The sequence below is a fragment of the Phaethon aethereus genome, assembly GCF_964289735.1.
Source record: "Phaethon aethereus genome assembly, chromosome: 2".
Lineage (NCBI taxonomy): Eukaryota > Metazoa > Chordata > Aves > Phaethontiformes > Phaethontidae > Phaethon > Phaethon aethereus.
The window spans coordinates 161,064,295-161,085,653 of record NC_138582.1 but is presented as its reverse complement, the minus strand read 5'-3'; the positions used below and the strand labels follow the sequence as shown (position 1 = coordinate 161,085,653).

Below are 21,359 nucleotides of genomic sequence, written 5' to 3'. Positions count from 1 at the left end.
GATGGAAGGGGATGTATCTGGTTGTCAGAATTCGTCTCGCAAGGGGGATTTCTGGTTCAGTCACTATTTCATACACACAATATAAACTTCATCATGGCTTGCAGTCAACATCAGATTTGCTGGAAGCCTCTTAGGATGCAGCTAAAGCATCATCAGTCTCAGCAGAACCCAGAACTTGGCCACCTCACTCCTTGGATGAGTGCTTTATCCAGTGGGCTGTTAAAAAAAGGGATGTGTTCTTCAGATTTTTCCACCGTATTGAGGTGGAGTTCATTGTCTCTTTACTTAAGCCCAGAATTAAAAAAGAAGTCTAAATAGGAGATTTGTCCATTCTGCCAAAGCAGACAGTTCTGAGCAAGCAGAAGTAAAAATTACTTTAATATTTATCAAATTTTCATCCTAAGGAGAAGATACTTAAAAAAGTTGGGTATAAGATTAGGCAGGACTAGGAAGTATTCAAACTGTGCTGTTGTTGGGGATTTAGACATGTTTTAGGAAAAAAAGTCTCCATTTGGGCAAGATTTAGGTGGACTGCATCCCAAATTTTTTTTTTTATTACTGAAAATAATAATAATTAAAAAATCTAGAACCAATGTAACTATGCATGAGGGCTTTAACAAACAAAAAAGCTCTCTGACACCTCTCTGACAGTCCGCATTTGATCCTTCTTTCTCCTTTTCTTAAATAAAAATGTTACTCAAGTTTATTGAGGAAATACTTCACCTGAAATCACGTTAGATGTTAATGGCTACAGTAAATGACTCCAGACCCTTGGGAGGGGGAAGAATCTCTATTTCTAACCTATTTTTAGTTCTGATTCATCCTTTTCAAATGCAAATCTCACCTTTTCAAATGTGCCGTGTAAGTAGATGGATTCAAACAATTTCACAAATCTCAATCTAAGGCTGCCCAGAGCATGTTCTTATGTGAATACACAAAAATGAGTCACCACGTACCTATGATTATTTTGGTGTAGTGTTATTTAAATGATTTTACATGAAAGTTTATACATATATATGTATGTTTGAGTTTACTTCTCTGTTGCCTAGCACTATGCATTTCTGTTTGTTTTATAAATTCATGCAGCAGAAAAAACTAAGGAAACATTCAAGTTTAGAAGAATGTGCAATGAAAAAAAAGTTCAGATAAAATATATATATGAAAATCATTAGCATTTCCATAAAACTACCAATTTATGAACTATGTGTCCAAAACCATTACAGTTTCACTTTGTAACTCTAAGCCAATACTAGCCCTATTAAAGGCTAAAGAATACACAATAAATAACATAAACTGTGAAGAAAAATACTCAGAATGACTCTGAAAAGGTTTGTTCAAATTAAAGCAAGAAGGGTTCATCTGCGGTACCTGCATATACACAGGAAATTCATCTCTCTCACCCCTGAGCAATATATTTGGCTGCAGAGAGGTCAATAGTTAGTTATGGTTTTATGCCTCCACAAAACACTGTTTTCAGTAAAAGAGCATAAGAAACCATTACAATCCCAGCTCTCACTGGTCACCATAACGGTGTATCCTTTTGTTAACTTCAGCATATTCTCTTTCTCCCGCAGCGCTATTTTAATATTTTCTCCTAATGCATTTCAAACCAGTACAAGTTTGCCATCCTTAATACTGCGAAAGAACACAACTGTGGCATTAACGAAGAGTAAATAGAGGAAAGAAAAACAGAATACTTATTACAGAGCTTAAGAAACTAGAGTTAAGCTAATATGCCCTCTCAACTGTATCTCCTAGCACTTCTAACTCTCATAAGAGTTAGAACAAGACATTGATGAAAAATGCAAATTTTAACTAACTCAAAAATCCCCTCATCAATAAGTTAATATTGCTGTTTCTTATGCATCTATCTCAGGAACTGCAACGTGTCGAAAGCTAACCTTATGCCAATCACTTTCCAGCATTGTTTCATTCTCAAAAAAATCTCTCCCACACACTGAGCTCAATGAAACAGCACATTCAAGAAACATAATGCCATGCTGACAGCTGCAATCAAACGTTATGTGTAGAAAGCGCATATGACGCCGTACGGCGATTTCCTGTTCCCTTTGTCTCTGCCGTCACACCTAGCGCCAGCTCCTGCCTCACCGCCCAATTATTACGATTTATCTCCACCGGCTGAGCAGGATCACAGCAGTGCTCTTGTACGCACATTACTTCCATGTCACTGACGGGGAATGGTATGGGGGGACGCCCAACCCCTGATTAACCATCCCCCCTGCTGCAGGTCTGCCCAGGACCTGCATCTCCCAACCGTGAATTCCCACAGATGGAAGATGCCAAGGAAGGAGAGCAGGAGTCTGGTAGGCACTGGAATGATGCAAGTACTATGACAACGCAGCAGAAGATATAAAATTGCTCTCAGCTGAAGAGCATTAATAGTAGTGAGGCTCCATGAAAAATAGCCATTGGTACAAATTTTCCACACAAAAAGTAGCACTTTTCACTGGTGTCAGAACCCAAGGTCTTTTTTTTAATTTTAATTGAAACTCCATTACATAAATATATGTGAAAAGGGAATGCGAGTGTAGAGACAGTGAAGACAAGATATTAATACATTTAGCATACCCACCCTGCACATCAAAACCCCTGGAGGTGCTCCAGATATGATTCAGTTTTTCCTTATCATCATCAGGTGTTTCCCTGGATCTTTTCTTTCCACAGCACAATTTATTGTTATTTATTATTATTACTCACAATGACAAAAATAATAATGAAATTATCATTGTCTACCAATGTCTACCATAATGGCCCCATTATGTTCAACACTTAGCAGTGACTATGTCAACAGAGAGGATATGTCTAAGAATTACTTTATTAATTGAAAACAAATCAAAAGCAAGCAGCGTAAATAGTGAAGAAAATCATTTTAACAGATTCATACTGGTGAAGAGAATATTCTGTCTCCAAAAGTAAAGTCAAAACTGTTTCCACATTTATCATACAATTTTACTTTTAACCTGATTATTTGGTTTTGCTGCTACACCAATTACACAGAATTATTGAAAATTCATCAAAATTCGAATATGCATTTCCTTCTCTCAGCTGTTCAATTTTTCTAAGTAATGCCATTCTTTCCTGCGGTTTTGACTCTGTTTTTGTCTTACAGAAACTTGATGCTTCTCCAAACATACCCAACCACATCTCTAATGCAAGTAAGTTATCTTAACAACTGTTGAAAACATTCATCTGCTACTTCTCCATCTCAACTTATTCTAGTTCAGAATTATTCATACAAATAATCAGAATTATTCATACAAATGATCTTCACCCTCTCTGAAGGCCTAAGCAACAAAAACGACAGCTTTTTAACGTTGCAAAGTTCTGTTGTAAATCATTATAGCCCAATTTAAGTCCTCCAAAGAAACAACAGTTCTCACCACCTCAAGATCTGGCCATGCAAATCTTCCTGCTCACACTCCCAACCCTTTTCCCGACCAGCCTGGCTGAGGCTGGTCCGGGCTCTGCAGGCAAGTCCAGCGAAACCTGCGTCGGGCAGGATAACGCCGTGAGACCCTTCCAGCTCTTGTGCCAATCGAAATCCCAAAAAATTAGTTCTGCATCAATATATTAGCAACAAAATTTTTATGTACCAAGTCCATTCAAAGTCACAGGAGATTATTATATATTGGCAGAAACCTATGTACTAAAACTTGATCCTTTTTGTCAGGAAAATCCCCGATAAAGGCCAAAAGCCGTCAGAAGTGTGCATACTTGAAGCCAGAACATGTTACTATTTTTGAGTTGTGACATTATTTTTTCCCCATTTTTGGGGGAAAAAATAATTGGTAACGTTATCCATTTTGTCCCTACACAGTGGATGATAAAAATAGGTTTTTCTCTGAGCTACCTTCAACTGCTACTTCATTTCAGCCAAGAAACTCTCAGTTGTAGAGCTCAGAGACTTTCTTCCCCCATGCCATGTGTTGCAAATTGTTAATGCCTACTTTAGCTGTCAGAATGTCTGCAGAATTGGGAATGATTGGCTTTCTTCCCTATTTTCACAACGGACAATTCAACATATAGACATGCCTTCTGCAGGCAGCCTTTCCGCATCCTCCAGAGGCCCTGCACTTGATGTCAACCCAGACCTCTATCTTCAGAGCTCAAGGACATACCCAATAATGCTCACATAATTCGGTACTGGCTAAGTCAAAATTGCAGCTTTAATGCTGAGGTTGCTGTGTGTATAACAAAATTAATTATTTCCATCGCTATATTTTCTATCTAAGAATGCAGCCACAAGATAAAATCCTGATGTTTCCTCTTACAATAAAAGAAAACTAGAACTTCTCCTGAAAGCAATTTTGGAATACAACTTGCAATGGCAGGTTAATGGTAAAAACAGTAATAGAGAAGTTAAACCCACCTCTTAAATTCCCCTGTATCTTTGGCTTGGAATATTTCTCTGTTCTGAAAATTGTGACTGGAGATGGTTTCTACAAAATTGGAAGAAAATCTGCAAAGACAGTTTTGCACTACACTTCCATGAAAACTTACTCTAATTAAATTTATTTGCTCTGGTCAAACATTGTATTGTCTTCCAGAAGAAAAGAAAATCTGGAACAGACTGAATTTGAAGAAATGACTGGGAGTTATAAGAAGTCATCTCCACTCTTGTTCGACCCATTTGAACAGGAACCATCATCATCCTCTGCTGGAAGACCTCAGGAGCTTTTGCTGTTTCCTTCCCTTTTCCTCTGCATTCCCTGGCAGCAGTGCCGAGTACCAGATTTGCGTCGGTGAGTTGGTTGCCCTCTTTTGGAGCTTCTAGTGGGATCTTTATAAAGTGCAGGAATTTTAGTCACTGCATTCAGCAGCGATTCACTCACAGTCACAGGCAAAGAGCTTCCATTTGAATGAGCAGATGAAAGGGCTGCCTAAGGATTACGGTTTCAATTTTTCATATATTGTTTTATTATACATAAAAGTGATAATCTCCATAGAATTAAATTACCAGCATGATCTTCTTACAGCCATGATTTTAATTTACTCTAAGTGACTATCCCAGACGGTGGGGGGAAGGTTTTTCTCTTCTGTTTTTTGGAATTTCTATTATTTGAATAAGCCAAATGAGTGCTTCATTTACCAAGGAGATTATAAAATGCTCTCACAGGACTCAGTATGCAATGTTTCCTTACCTTTATTTCAGCTCTTGTAGACAGCTACAAATAATTGGTTTATACAAGAGAAAGTTTCTAAATGTTACATAAGATTTTTCTGCCACTGGAAGCTGATAGTAATAAAAGAATAATAAGATAATGCAAAATATATCATCTAACTTCCAATCTAGAATAGGCTGCTTTCCAAATACCAGAACAGAATGGATACACAAAAAATGACTTCTCAAATCCTTGAAAGAAATCCCATACTATTCACCATGACATATTAATCCTTTTCACAACTTGACGACCCTCAACCTGAAGCAGATGGTTCCATTCACAGAAATGGTTTTCAGGAAGTTTTTCAAGGTATGCAGAAGGGGGCTGTTCCCGTGGTTACAACTTGGTGTTAATATTCAACCTTAATTTAACTCATGGTCAGTTACATCTTTAACTTGAAGGGCTCTCTGCAGTGTCTAGGCTGTGACATATTTATAAAAAAACAACCAGATCTAACATACGGTGAGCAAAGGTGCACCTTCTCTTCCTCCATTTCCTTCTGAGCCGGGACTAGGCACGGACACTTCCTCAGTGCTGTCAGCCCAGGGAGTTTTCATGAACATGAGGAAATACTCACATGCACCCAAAAGAGTGATCCTAAAATACAGATGGGACTGCTTTGCTTGTTTCACCGAGCTTTGAACCCACCCGTGTTAGCTGACAATCACATCAAAGCGCGTGTGACTACTCCAGATTTAACCCAAAAAGCCTGATGTTAGTTCTACACCAAAACCATCTCTCTTTACTACATTAATCCTTTGCAATCTCCTTTTAGAATGAGAAACGGAGATCTTTCGCTTTCTGTCAAAATATCTTTCCTTTTTCTGTTCCCGTCTCCTTCCTCTTCTATCTTATTAATCCTTTCCGAGATGTCTTACACCACACTCAACTTTCATTCATTCACCTCATAATGCAGGATCTCTTTAGTATGCAGAAATTGGTTGTAATGCTAGACTATACAATGCCAAGAATGGAGATATTGTCCAAACAGTAGTTAACAATGCGTATAAAATCAGCAGGTCTTCCTTCTCATTTTATTTCATCCATTTCATTCCATGCTAACAGTAGGATGACAGCCTTATTGTCACAAAAAGCGTGGTTCCTGGGAAAGGACTTTTGAAGTGCCTTCAGTCTGTGAATTAAAGCATCACTTGTAACAAGGCAGAATTGGTCAGAGATGTCCTGGCACTTAAATAAGTATGGGAAATTAAGCGGCTACACGGGTCACGCCTGTTCTAGCAAATTCATCTCAGATCTGCAGTTCGTCACGTATCGTTAAACGCCTACAAGCAGAATCAGCTCCGAACAGTGGTTCTCACCCCCATCGTTTGGAGCTGCTGAACTCTCATCGATGTTTGTGACGTCAGTTTTTGCCTGTCAGAGGAGGCTTTCAGCGGCACGCGCGGGGTCGGCGCAGAGCAGAGCCGGGCAAGGCTGCGGACGCGGGCGCATCTCCGCGCCTGGTTCGGAGCGCGCGTCGCTGGGACCGCTGCGCGGACCACCGCACCAGCGGAGCGGAGAGAACGTTAGAACAGGTCAGAGCAAAGGCTCCGGCAGGGCAGTCGTGATGTATCACACAAGGGAATCCGACACACTTAAAAAACTTTCTCTAGCAAAGGCCTGTGGTCTCCTACTCACCACGCTCTGTACTGCACCAAGACCAATGCAAATTAAAACAGAAAAAAGGTAATTGGTTTTATTTTAAAAAATAGGCAGAAAGTCCATGTATAGTTTATGTGGAACCATACCCTCCGTTTGCCGCTTTAAGCCACTTCTTTCGGGCCGTAAGCTCCCCAGGAAGAGGCCACATGTTGCCTGCATTTCTACGGTCTCTCTCTACAGCAGTAACAGCAACAACAACAACAATTGTTATTGCTGCGGTTATTATTAATAAAAGCACAGCAGCTGCAGAAGTTAGGGTTCCCTTAGGAACCTTGTAAAGATCTTGGTGGCTGAAACCTGGGAGTTTTCCAGGGAAGTGCTTTAGCCAAGTCAGTTTGCCTGAAGCAAAGATGAACAACCTGCAGGTCACACTGCTCCCCCAAAAACCCGATTAGTGTCCCTCAGGTTTCATTTTGCATTCACCCCATGTACAGAAAATACACGCTGTGAATTTGTGCAACCCCAAAAGGCAACATAGCATTTTCACCTGGAAGAGTATTTGAATATTTTTTTTGTATTCTCTTGTGTGCATAAACTTTTTTGGGGTTCTTCCAAAAATTGCAAGAGAGGACGCAGTGTACATTGCATGACAGATATCTTTTCATTTAAGCATTTTTGGTCTTGCATCTCAGGGCTCTGACTGACAAGCTGATTACAATTGACAAATGACTGTACCACATATTAGTTAAGGTACACTGTCTGCCCATGTATTTAGCTGGTGTCCATGGGTAAAAATGAGATTATTTGACTTATTTTAGCCAACAATGAAAAGGATTTAGCGACGAGAAGCTCTGAATGACATGATTTCCTACCTGGTGTTCATTTTCCCTACCCTGTTTCACAGAGTTAATACCTCAGTGAGCTTTAATAATATTTTCGACAATTCATGTAATGCTGATTCACAGAATCACACTGATGCTTTGTCAGTTGCACACACTCTGAGTTCTAGTTCTTTCTAGCTTCTTTACTGCCTTCTGGGTTGATCCCTCTGAGTACTTAAAATACGCAATGGTATGAGCTGTGATTACATTTTACCACAATGTATCACAATGCTACTAAAAAGTGGATCTTTTTTAATTCTCTGAATTAGTTTTTGAGCAAGAATGTCGATGAATTAAAGTCTTTACACTGGAAGAGCTGGAACAACCACATATGAACTTAAAGCCCCTAAAATTTGAGTCTTTGTGAGCTCCATCATTTTTGTTCGTAACCATCAAGAGATGCTAAGTTTAAATGTCATTTACTGAAAACTCCGACATAAACTACATGCCTCAAAACATATTACGATGACATAACACTGAAATAAAATATGCAGGGGGAATATAAAATTCCTATCTTTCTTGGGAGCAATTTTACCTTTGCATGTTCTATGCCCAGCTAAAATTTGAATATTCTGAAATAGGTCCACTAACTTCATGCCACCAAGGTCTAATATTAACTGTGCAGACCTCCTATATCCACGGTGCTCAATAAGAACTAGAGGGAACTTCCCCTGGGCAGAGACCGTGGGTTGAGGTGTAGCCTGGACCTACAGACTGAGCCAGAGGGGAGCGAGCACCAGGAGGGGGACCAAAAGCACGGTTCCCTACTTTTGAATCTGCCCTTCAGCTTGTAATGCGACGCAAACTCACTTCTCTCTCTGCAACTCGGCTACAACAAAACACAATTCCAGGCAATAAAGTTGTACTCCATTTTGTGAGCCATTCGAATATTGTAGAACTTGGCTGGGATAAACAAGAAACAGAGTCCACCAGGAGCTACTGCAATCTGGCATTAACTAAGCCGCAGGTAGTTGCTTTTTTTCTTAACTTCAGTGTATTTCTACTGTTGAAGGACTAGCAACTAATATCAAGGAAAAGAATGTATTTTCAAAAATACCGTTCATTCCAGAAATTTGTCCATCAGCAGGTTTGAATGGCATACAAAGCGGCAAACCGCCTTTAGAGCAAACACTGAAGCGAACCAGCAATAATGTTAAAGCATTTAAAAAACATTGGGGGCGTAGGCTCATATTTCTCTCTTTAACTTAATATTGTTACAGGAGGTAAGTCTTCTGATCGGTGGCTGCCAGCTTTAAGAAATAGTGGTATATTTCTAGATAATCAGCTGCTACCTATTACCATACTTTTGATGCAGTGGAACAGTCACGTGCCTTATTTTCCACTTCCTCAGGGTATCCTGGTTAAATGTCACATGCATTTTTCTTCCATGTTAAGAAAACAAAACCTGCATATTAGTTCTTTTTAAGAGAGGCACAAATGTAATAAGAAGGGAACATTGATTATTCAGTTCATCTATAAACTATTCCAACAGATATATAAATAATACTGGAAAACGTAATGTAGCCTTAATTATCAGCAGTGTTACTGCTCGTTTATAGCAGTCAGGATAGATGAAAACTGTAGCAATCAATCTGATTGCTCGGATAGCAGTTTAAGCTAATTCACAACAAAAGACACAAATCTAAAAAGCCAGACTATTGCATTCATTTTACAAGTATATTGTTATTTAATGTAAGATCTCTGTTTCATTGACCGGATTTCTGCTCCTTAGTAATGAAATTATGAGCAAAGGTCCCAGTAAACGTATCCAAGAGGTAAGGTGTCCAAGAGCTCCATACACTCCTCCTTAGCTGTTCCTCATGTAAGAATAAAAACCCAAAGAATTGCCCTTTTCTTACTCCAAAATGCTTGTGGTCCAGTTCCCCAAATCTGTAGCCCAGCAAGGCAATCTACCTAGAAAATATTTGCTATTATGGCCCCAAAAGGCACAAATCTTGGAAAGAGCAATGAGTCAATAAACTATAGAAAATGTTGGGCTTCATCCATTTACATGCTACAAATCTGGCCTTCATCTGGTATTCCCTACTCCCAGCACCTCAGACAGCGTTAGCACTTGCAAACAGGAAAAGTATTCTCTTTTTTCTAGAGAAACAATCATTTTAATTTACACTTTAGAACTACTTGTTGCAAGGAGTAAACAGGAACCCGGGATTAACTTGTTTTATTTACTACAACAAATAAAATAGAAACATGAGGCATTGCAAATTCAACAATTTGTGGTTGATTTGCTATTCCTACTCACCATTTACTTCTATGTCTATATAGAAGACAAACTGTATAGACTTTAATTTACTTACATTATATGACATATGAAAGTATTTCCTTCTGTCAATTACTTCTTAACTAAATGCCACAGGTCCGAAGGTATAAACTGAAGAAGTCTGTCCTGACAGCCAGGTGAGACTGTAGCTTTTGTACTTCATATTTAGCAGTCAGTCAGGTCTGATTCATTTCGCTATATGCAGCGCCGATGTATCCTTTTGAATCTTTTATGTTTTTAAAAGCTAAATATACTCAGTGTTTCTCAGAAAGATAATTTTTGATCGTCCTGTTTGCTTGAAAGTACATTAAAATTGGTCAAGATTTCCAAGGTTACAACAAAGATGCTCCTATGCCACATCGATACGTCGTCAAAATTAATTAAGTTTCTCTTTCCTCATCCATTTTGCATTTAGGAAAAAACCTCTCACGCTGACTGTGACGTTTATACACTTTGTGCGTGTGTGACGTTTGGTGTTTACCTGCGATCCCGCGTCACAGCGGAGGCTAAATACGCACAGCCGCAGGCTTCAGCCGCCCGGCGGGGCAGCGCTGCTGCCCGAGCGCCTCCCGCAGCCCGGCCAGCGGCCCCGCGGCCGTACCGGGCACAGCAGCAGGGCCACTTCCTCTCTGCGGCTCCCCCCGAGACAGCAGGCTATTCTGCGGCGGGTGTTATGTGTGGATAAGCGCTCTACCATAAATCTTGCTCGCCACTAGTACTGACGGAGTTTATCAGGCCGGTTGCCCAGCGCAGCTTTTGCCCCGGTCCTTCGCGTAGCCCGTGGTGGTGTGGGGATTTGCAGGATGTGCTTGGATGAACGGCTGCAAGGAAACGCTCCTGAATGGGGACTCGGGTAACTATTGCACTGACAAAGCTAAAATAGACCCTTTCCACCCTCCCCATGCTACCTGGCCTTGCACTGCTGACAGGAATAGGAAGCAATGTGTAGTTTTTTTATTAATCCTGCTATCATTCCCTTAATGCTGCATCACACAAACCTGGCAGTCCAAATGAGGATCCTAATGGTTGTAAATTCTATTTACTTTATTGTAAGTTCTTCAAATGCCACCTGAGCAATGTGAAGCACTTTTGTTAAAACAAAAGTCAGGCCCATGAAAGTATAGCTTCTAGTCCGGTCTTATGATTCAGTTATCCCTAGCTACTATACCAAACACCCTCACGTATACAGCCAAGATATATACCTTCTCCTGGTATTCTTTGCATTATTTTTGTTAGCCAGGGAAAGTTTTCCTTACATATGTTTGACAATTCCACAATTAATTTGTCTTCATTTTATTGTGTCCTTAATAACACTATGTAGGCAACAGATGTCAAATCTTTCCAAGTGGAATGAAGCAGAAATGAACTCACATCCCTAATAAATTGTTTATTGAATATTTATTTTTACCTGGATGACAAAGTACTAGTGAATCTACTGGTGGTAAAGCCCATGCTTACATGCTACAGCACAACATTTATTGAAGCAGCTATTCTTGCCAAATCTATATTGCATTTATAAATCTTCAAAACAAGCCCTGGTAAATGTCATTTCTTCTTAAATGCTACTCAGAATCAATGACAAGTGATGCTGCCTTTACCCCTGAAGAATTCACAAATTTGGATCTGAGTCCAAATTCTGAAAACCTGTTCAGAAACACACGCAGTGTAAACACATGCAATGTACCAGAAGCACGTAGGAAAGAAAGGAAAAGTTACCCTAAATGCAAAAGTTAAATACGAACAGGAAAGCTTGCCTACTGTTTTTCTAGACTTTCATTGTAAGCTGTGTGAAATACACTACTACAAAGCCCATTAACTTATTTCCATTCTTCATTGGAATATGTTGCAGTGGTCTTCCATATGCTACCCAAAAGCAATCAGTTGCTTTTGACATGTTTCTAGTATCACATTACGCACCTTTTGAAATAAATATCAATATAAAGAAACAGTAAAAATATAAAGTTACAATACATAATTCTATCTAACAAAATTTTGAAACTATTCTGGCATAACATCAGGCAATATCACGTGTTGTATATTTATTTGTCTTTCCTATGTACGTATCCTTCATTTACTGAACAATAATTCTGCTCTTTTATTATATTTTCAAGTTCAAAAGGTAATGAAATGCAAAACCTGAGCAGCACAGTAAACAGTTTCATATCTCCTCTAACTTCTTGAATGCCGCCAGTGAGCCGTGGAACAGTCTGCTCGGTGTCGGTGGGATGTCCGTCTCCAAAGAGTAGAGCTGGTCTGCTAAGCAGCACAGTCCGCATTTGCTGCCATGCCTGACATGGTGCAACCCAAATGTTTTTCCAAGGAAAGCATTGCAACGTCCTGATTTTCAAGCTGGTTCTGTAACTGCCATGGCTTAAAAGAGTGTGGGGTAGTCTATTCAGGGCTCCAAATCATACAGCAAAAAGTATTCTTCAAGACCACATCAACTGGCTTAGTATAATGACGTGTTTCTATGGCAGAGCTGCAGCTATATCATCTTTTTGCCCGTGGTGGATTTCTCAGAGTTAGGGGAATTTCCTCGAGGGGAAACGCTGTCAGCACAGTGCAATGAAGGAGACCAGATAAAGAGAATCCATGGAGATCCAGCAACAGAGAGTTCCTCTCCTTCAGAGTTATAATCCCCACAGCACCTTATACCCTGCCAGCCACAGAGAGTCAGGGATGCAGCAGCCCTCGCTCACTCCTTTTACAAGCACCTTTTCTTCAGGGCAGAAACTGGAAGTGTGGTTTCTCCTGCCTTGACCCATGTCTATCTTCAGTGCACTTCCCTCACTAACCAGGACCAACATTTCTCTTCTTTTTAACACAACCTACACTTGTTTCACTCCCAAATAGTGCTGAACATGTTAATTAAACAGAAAATAATTGGCAGAGTTTGCCATAGAAATGACATTTTAATGGTGGATCAAGTCTTGGGGCGAGATTCGTTGATAAAATATAAAGTGAAATAGAAAAAAACATTGATTCAAATCAAGACCTTCTGCTTATTGCTAGAAGTCATCACAGTAAAAAAAAAAAAAAATTAGTCTCCATCTATTGACTGCTGCCAGGCTGCTAATTGCCTCAGAATTTGAAGGCAATTTGAAAATAGGAATAGTTCAAAAGCAAACAAAAAACCACAGCCTAGATGATGATGATGAGCAAAGAATTACTTCTCGAGCACACAGCCAGGAAAACGGAGGACAAAAAGTTTATGAGATACTTTGTTACTTTTTATTTCAGAGTTAAACAAAGAACATTCACCAAAGAAAAGGAAAAAAAAGTACTTCTAAGCCTTTCCCATTCTTTATAGTAATATTTCATAGACACACAGGTAGAATGAATAACCTAAGACAGCAATTTTACTCTAGTAAAATCCCTGGGGACAGTATGTTGTAGTTAGTATGAAGGTGTTGATTGTGCTCTATGAGACTTCAGAAAATGTGATTATTACATTACTGCATTGTTATAGTCTAAATAAAAGATAAACTCACAGTTTAGATTTGGGTTTGATGCCTACATGCAGTGATTTGTAAAGCTTATAAAAAATGCTTAAGAACATACAACTTTTTTTTTCCTAATTCCTATATGCTTTGTTAAATCATTATTTTAATGTAACAATAGCAGGATATTTTAGATCTTTGCAGGAGAGGTGGATTACATGGCAGCCGCTAAGTATCAGCAAGTGTGTCACATATTTTACAAAATTTCCAAATGTGTAATGCAAAGAATCTTTCATTCCAACCACCAACTGTGAAGATATCTCAGCTGATAACAGGAAAGATTCCAGGTCCCCCATCTGAGAACCACTGAAAGACAGGTGTCAAGATGCTGGGAAGCTGCCCTTTCACCAACTCTCTTTTCGCTATGTAACAGTGAAGTGAGAACCTGTTGGAGGCAACACATGGTTTTCTATAAGTATCTTCTCAGTCTTTGTGGCTCTAATCCCATACAACTATAACTGAGAGCCTTGATTTGGAAAATTTGGGGGAATTTTTAATGTTCCCTAAGTGCAATGAATTAAGGGGTTAGAATAAGGCTTGAGGGAAGAAACAACCTGTTCGTGGTATGGATTGCAATGAAATCTAAATAAGATACAACTTCCTCTTAAGTAAGAATTTGTTTAGTCATCTCATATTCTTTATTGCATCTCCCTGTATCTCCTTACAAAATGTTTAGGGTTGTATGACGGAGATGAAGTATGACAGGTCCCTAATCTGCAAAAGAATTGAAAATGTTGTTTTTTGCAGAGGCAATCCCACATTCATCTGCTGCCTGGTTTAGAGTTTCCATCTGGACAGTTGGCAGTCACTCACTACAGTTCAGACTACCTCGAAACATTAGCACGGAGGCTTTGGGTGAACTCTGATTTAGATACTCGGTAAGGGAAAAACAGGTTCTTGCTAAAATCACTTCCATTTTCAGATATATCAATCAAATGACAGTAGTTTCATTTCCACTCTTCCAAAAACAGAAAGGTAGAAAACCACTTGAAAGCTGAAATTATCATCATGGGAAGTTTGTTGTGCCCTGGATCTCTAGATATAGCTTGAAATAGATGTGACAGGTTTAGTCCATTCATTTCTTCTCTATTCCTTCTCCATCTAGAAACAGATCTAATTAAGAAGGTTTTAAAAAAATTTAACAATCTGTGTATTGAAGAGAAAAAGACAGTATTTCTAGAAACGTTATTACTTCATTAGGGGCATTCTCTGAACATAACTGTTCTCTGCACTACACAAAAAAACGGAACTGCAGTCTCCTTCTCCTCTTCCTCTTTCTGTTACCATGTTGTTAATTCCAACTGCGAAGCCAGTGACCCTTGAAATTATTTTCACATGCCTGGAAAACACATGTGGCTTTTCCTTACCTTTACCTTTGTAGAATTGTTCTTTCAAAATTCTGTGTGCCCCCTGGAAAATATTAATTCACACAGGATTCTGTTAACAAATATCAAAACTTAGCCTTACTTTTAGCCTTAGAGACTTAAACCTCTAATGAGGGAATTCAGAGTTCAGCTTGCATTATTCCTCACTAGTAACACAAAAACAGGTTCAGCATATGTAACACTGCTGCAGCTTAAGCACAGCAAGACATACCCTGAACTTTCAAATCCCTGCTTCATATTTGTACAAGGCAGGCTATGAAAACAGACACTTTAATGAATTCACTGAGAAATCCTTCGTAGAAGTACCAACAACAGACTTAGAGCTATAATATTTAAAGCAACTGCAAAATTGTGCTTTCATCAGGAAAGGAACAAAAGCTTTGTTAGTTTTGAAGCTTACATTTATATTCAGCATAATAATTCAAAGTATCATTGCCTGCCACTATTAGGAGACAGGGGTCAAATATGGCAAGTAGAAAAAAAAAATTACATTCACAAGCTATACAAAAGAGAAAATAGGCTCAAATTGTATGAAGTGCAGTGACATTATTTAAATGTCTTTGTTAATCAGGGTTCTGACATAAGAGATGGTGCTGAGAAGAATTTTCTCTTCAGACTCTTCTCAGCATGGGTCAAATCTGCTTAATATTCCAAACGCTGAGTCTAGCTGAACCGCGCTACCTTTTTATGATCTCTCATCTATTTTTTTTTCTCCTTTGAATTCAAGATGCACTGGTATTTTCAGTTTTCATCACTGCTAAAGGGCAGGGAAGCTATAGTATAAACAGTGAAGCTCCTTTCAAGCCTTGTTTATAATGATTTATACATTATACAGCTGTTAGACCTGCAGAAATTTTTGCAGAAAGCCAGAACACAAAAAAGAAGTTTGGGAACGTTTGCTTTTGACTTTATTTATTTTTTCCAATTCCTCAGTGAGAGACAAAAAATAGGACTATCTGCCGATTCATACATGAGAAAATAAGAGCAGTTTAATTTCCACCCCGTATAGCCACAACGGTGTGAAGCCCATGCAAAGCAAACAACGATGAGGCCCACAGAGCATTTAATGTACAGATGCTGCTGCTTACTCGTCTGCACCAACATCCCATTTGAAGCATGCTCATGAGGACTATGACGGATGTTTCACGTAGTCAATTGTCACTCTTTCACGGATGAATCAGAGAGAAATAAAAAGACCAAAGTCCCATGCGTTGTAAATATTAGCCTGTACATTGGTCTCCCCATTCTCTGGTGATTGTGGAGAGCAAAAAGGGTTCCTTAAAGTAAAAGGTATCTCTGGCCCTCCTGTTGGCACCAGGGTGTAGGACCTACACCACTGTAGAGGATGCGCTGTGCAAGCACAAGATCAAAAACTTGTATTCCTCCTAAATTCCTTCTTCCCCAGCACTCATGTAGCCCCCCCGCCCCAGCCATCCACAAGCTTAACCCCTGCCAGCTGCTTTCCCATCACCCAGACTTGCTACCTGAGGGGTCTGGAGACTATTTTTGTTTCCCTGCAAAAATACTCAATCCATAAAAGCCTTTCTTCCATTTCAAACAAGACATACAGCACAATGAGAGAACATGAAAGAGCAGCTGGCCAGTTTATTTTGATTTATTGGAAACATTATGGGATTGCCCAAAGGTTTTGATCAGAGCCCAGTTTTGTTGAGAGCTGTTCCACCCTGTCTGCAGCAGTGCAAAGCAGTAAGATAGATGAGGTTGCTCTAGACAAGATGAGACCCAGCCCACCCGAGGACAACTGTTTTCGCAGTGGGGATTTAGGAAGGGTGTACTTCCATAAAGACCAACAGCACAGTTGTTGAAGATTTTGATAGCCTGATGTAACTGAACGATTTGAGAATCTGCAATGACACAAATCAGAGTGCCTGATATGACCCCCTCTCAGGCATTCAGATAAAAGTAATAAGTTTTCACACTACTGACCAGCTAGTTTCCAACACGTTCCTGTTCAGAATCAAAACCAATCCAATCCTAACTATTCACTTCACAGAATGTCGTATCCTGTGTTTACACTTAATGTTTGTTTGTTTGGTTGGTTGGTTTTTAATGCAGAGTGGGGAATGCTCCATTTAATTCAGAAGGGAAACAGCCATCGAACTCAGCTTTGAGACAAGTCTTCACCTAACCAGCGTATGTCACACGGGTTTTCATTTATAATGTTGAAATAGGGTGGCATACTAATCAGGTAGCTAGGGTTATACTACAGAATATTTTCCGTGTTCTCAGTGCGTTTAATACACATTTCATTATTTGTTGTCTATGGCTCTAATCCCTCTATGCTCGCCCTGCTGTAGACACCCAACCCCAGCGTGAGCTTGAGGGCTGTAATTAGAGCCTTGCAAGTTAGAAGGAGACATGAAAAGTGTTGGAAAGGCTGAAAATGTTTTGATACCTTCTTCCATGACCGCATGGGCAGCAGCAATCAGGTGATACATCTGAGCCACTTCTGGGAAAGGAGGTGCGCTACGCACTGTATATACAGCAGGGTGTAAATTGACTGTGTTTTCTTGGAGACGGGATACTTGCGCTTCATTTATTAAGAAGCCCCCAGAAGTACAAAGTGACATAACAAAGAATAGATCATAAGGAGAACAAGAGGATCCAAGGATTTTGGAAAAGGGGGAAAAGAAGGTTTAAGCATCCTCCTTCCTCTCCTTCTTACAATTTTCTTCACGGTGTTTTTCTCTTTTTCAGGACCAGCTTCAGAAAGGGAGTATTTAAGGATTAAAAGAGAACTCTTCCCTTCAGAGAACCAGTTTCACCAAATGTAATGTTGACAGGCACTGTACAGCTACGGTGTGTATTTGGGAAGACATAATAAATACGAACTGAAAAGGTCACATCTCACACAGGCACCTTTGACGACTCAGGCAGACTCCCTCTCAAAATACAGCTCAGCAGTAGATACAGTAACACATTCCTTCCCTCCAGCATTCACAGTAACTAGAGTTTCAAAACCACTTAAAATTCCTATTAAAAATCTCAGTTCAGGAATATACCCTGCTTTGATTTAACATGTTCCCAGAAAGGCAGTTGTGCTCCTGTATTGCACACAGAAGTCCAAGATTGACGTGGAACTATTTAGTTTTCATAATGTTTAATAAAAACTACAGTTTTCAAAGGAAGAAAAATAGATGGCAATCCATTCTTGACAACATCTCACTCATTCACGCTCATCCCCTACTGCAAATAAATATTTAAAAGATTAATGAGACTTCAAATTGTAGAAAAACAGTAAATAACTGCAATGCTTTCAATTAAAAACAGTGTGTGACTTGATTTCTCTTCTTTTTCATGGCTAGCTATTGGGATTGAATGGGTTAATTTATTTCCCAAGACAGAAGACCTTAGATAAGCTTGGTGGTTTTGTAGGCATGTCTGGGTTGCTAGGAGTTTAAACTATCAGCTTGCAAATGGAGCTATTTCAGATCCCAGGTGATCCAAAGAATAAGTTCTCTTCATGCACTAAACGATGCAGGGATTATGTGGAAAAAAATAGTGTGTGATCATATAATCAGACACTGCACTGTAACACACAAGCACAAAGGTGCGGAATTCAGGCAGTGCAGGAAATGCCAGAATTACGTTTGCCTACCCTCTGAACATTTGATTTGCAGTCCTCAGAAGGGGTTTCTTAATTATTATTTTTATTAATCATAACTACTCTGTATAACACACACACAGAATATGACACAGTACCAGGTAGTAATGAGACCTCTTCTGTGCAGCTCCTGCTCGTTAATTGTGCTGGTGTTTTTCTTACTTGGATATTCCGGTGGTTAATGATATTATATCCTCTGTATATCAGTTCACTCATGCATATGACCACTTGATTGCCCCACAGACACTGTTTAACCTAATTGTCATAAACACTGATGTCTGAAGAATTTTCTGTGACTCCAGGACCTGCGGTATTGCAAACAGGCAGAACCGTCTAAGCAATTTCTGAGCTTGGTCACAATACGGTAAACCTGTGCCACTTCGCTAAGTCTGATGCATCACTGATAAACACCGCCGAACCGGTTTCAACAATATTCTGTACCTGATGCTATCGTTTGTGTTAAAGCAAAGGCTAAACCACCTATAGAATAAGAAGGGCAGGAGCTCTGGGGGAAGTGGAATATTTTAGGGTTTTTTTCCTAACAGTTTATATAAACATAAGAAACACTACAAAGTACGTAGTAAGGGGGGGAAAAAAAGCAAGCTTGAATTTATCCAACAATGGAGGTAATCAGAACCTGTCACAAAGTACATAAAATATGTTCAAACACATACTTGACTTTAATTTATTGGTGCTAAAGCTCCCACTGAATTAAACTGGAGTTCAGGGTGCTAAGCACCCCTGTAAATCAGGAGCTTCATGCACGTGCGATCGCGGTCCTGGGCTGCCTGTTTAACAGGAAATCACTTTTATCGTCACAGTGAGTTAAGGAGAGAAGCCCAGGACCAGAATGCTATTTTTATCTACAAAATCTGTGACTCTGTGTAAACTATTTCTACAGGAAATAAATATGTAAAAGGTGGCATCAATTATTACAGTTTCAATTAAGGTACTGAATGGCAGGAGATGCCATGTGTAGCAGAAATGACTAATTTGAAAAGGGAATAAAGTACATTTTTCAGATAAAGCTGAAGTAATTTTTATTTTTAGAAGAATTTAGGCAGGATATTTATTCTCTTTTCAACAAAGGAGATGACAGTATCCACGCACGATAAAAATCTCCCTTCCTCTTCTAGACAAAGGTGGAGACGCAAGGCGAGTTTTCATATTCAAGCCCCTCAATTATTAGTTTTGCTACCTTCCCAGCCCTTGCCCAAAGCCTCAGCTTTCCTTTTTTCTTCAAGATCAAAGTAAAAATCCTGGATATGTGATCCTGAACTGAGAAACAATACAGAGATTAAATACATATGTGCGTGTGCGCATGTGTTTACATCACCAGAAACTAACTGCTCGTGTATCACCATGCTAAAACAGCTTCAGGATTGCCTATATGATACATGATTGTTGAGTTTTACGTGAAGAATAATGACAAAGAATCTTATTTGTAACATTGTGGGTCAGCTCAAAGGTGTGAGAAAAAACAACAGCAACAAAATGAATTTGCAGAAATTACACAGGAACTGATCCTGTTTCCACTGAATTCAGCAAAACCGCTCCGTGTGCTATACCCGCTCCATTTACCCCACCTCCTAAAATTATCAGCAAAGTGGTTGGGAATGGCAGGGCAATCCCTGAAAATCAGTGATCGAAGTGATGCCGCTGCTAGTAACACACACCCCGCGTTTATACGGTGCCTGCCACCCCCGAGGTCTAAACTCCCTGCGTAAGGAGGAAAAGTCACACAAACGGGGAGAAGTCCGGCTGCCAAACAGTGTCCCTGGCACTGACTTTGGTCCAGGACGGCAGCTTGTTTCTCTCCAAAACCCGCATGAAATTTTCCACTCAGACAAAAAGGGAATCTCTCTGATCTCTTGAGATACGAAAGAGCAGCCGGCATTTAGCTTCACACAACTCAGACTCCTCTCGCGCCCGAGTCTTTTCCCTGCCTATATTTCTCTGCTTTAACTTTTCTTTCCCTCCAGTCAACTGTGAACATATATATGAAGATTTGATTTTTGGGAAGCACCTTCAACTCGATTCACTTCAGCTGAATCTTCAAACGCTCAGCCTCTCTGACTATCAGGCCATAAATATGAGAGAAGGAAATATCTGTACCCTGCAACCTCTCCCCTTCTCTCTTTGTGACAGTGCTGCTCACAGCCTCCCCAGGGACTGATTTATCCACAAGACTGGCATTTTAAATTCAACAATGTGCAATTCATTCTCACAGTCCTCAAAGATAACAAATACTCGGTTTTAAATTATTGAATCATTCATTTAACTTAGGATGCCTGAAAATTATCATTTTTATGGAAAGTAATAAATTGTAATTGCAAGTAATAAAAATATAACTGAAGAGAACACCCGGATATTCCACAAAGAAAATACCTCATTCCGTAAATGAATGTGTTTAATTAATGATGATTTCTAATTGCAATACATTACTTACAGAACTAACACTTTTTATATCTATCTGCTAACCCCAATTTTAAAAGTTATTTCAGCTGTGTGATGATGATCCGTGACTTTGTTTTTTTAACAACAGTCCCTCCGAGTCCAGCCTCCCTAGAAGCAGCAGGAAGCAAGGACAGGACAGCTTTGGCCGCACGAGCCCGGGCACGAAGGATTTCCCGGTGGGCACAGAACAGGCGGCGTGGGCTCGTGCCAAGGTTCACGTTTAGACCTGCTGACTGTGACGTGATGTGGGCACTCCCGAACACTACACGTTAAGAAGATGTTTCTATTAAATTGACAGTCCAAGTTAGACTAAGGAGACTCTCAGTTCAGTACCTTGCAGATACGGCAGTAACCATTACCCTCCTGCTGAGCTGGATGCAAGCTGGAGCACTAGCCCCACTGCAAGAATTGAAACACCTTTGCTGGACAATATGAGCCTTCCCAA

General features: G+C 39.8%; 1 protein-coding gene across 1 annotated transcript in view; it reads right to left on the bottom strand.

Annotated features, from left to right (window-relative positions):
- Window positions 1–21,359, bottom strand: part of PTPRN2 (protein tyrosine phosphatase receptor type N2) — a gene marked incomplete at its 3' end in the record, with an annotated part of 669,211 nt that overhangs the window by 431,260 nt on the left and 216,592 nt on the right. The window lies entirely within an intron of this gene.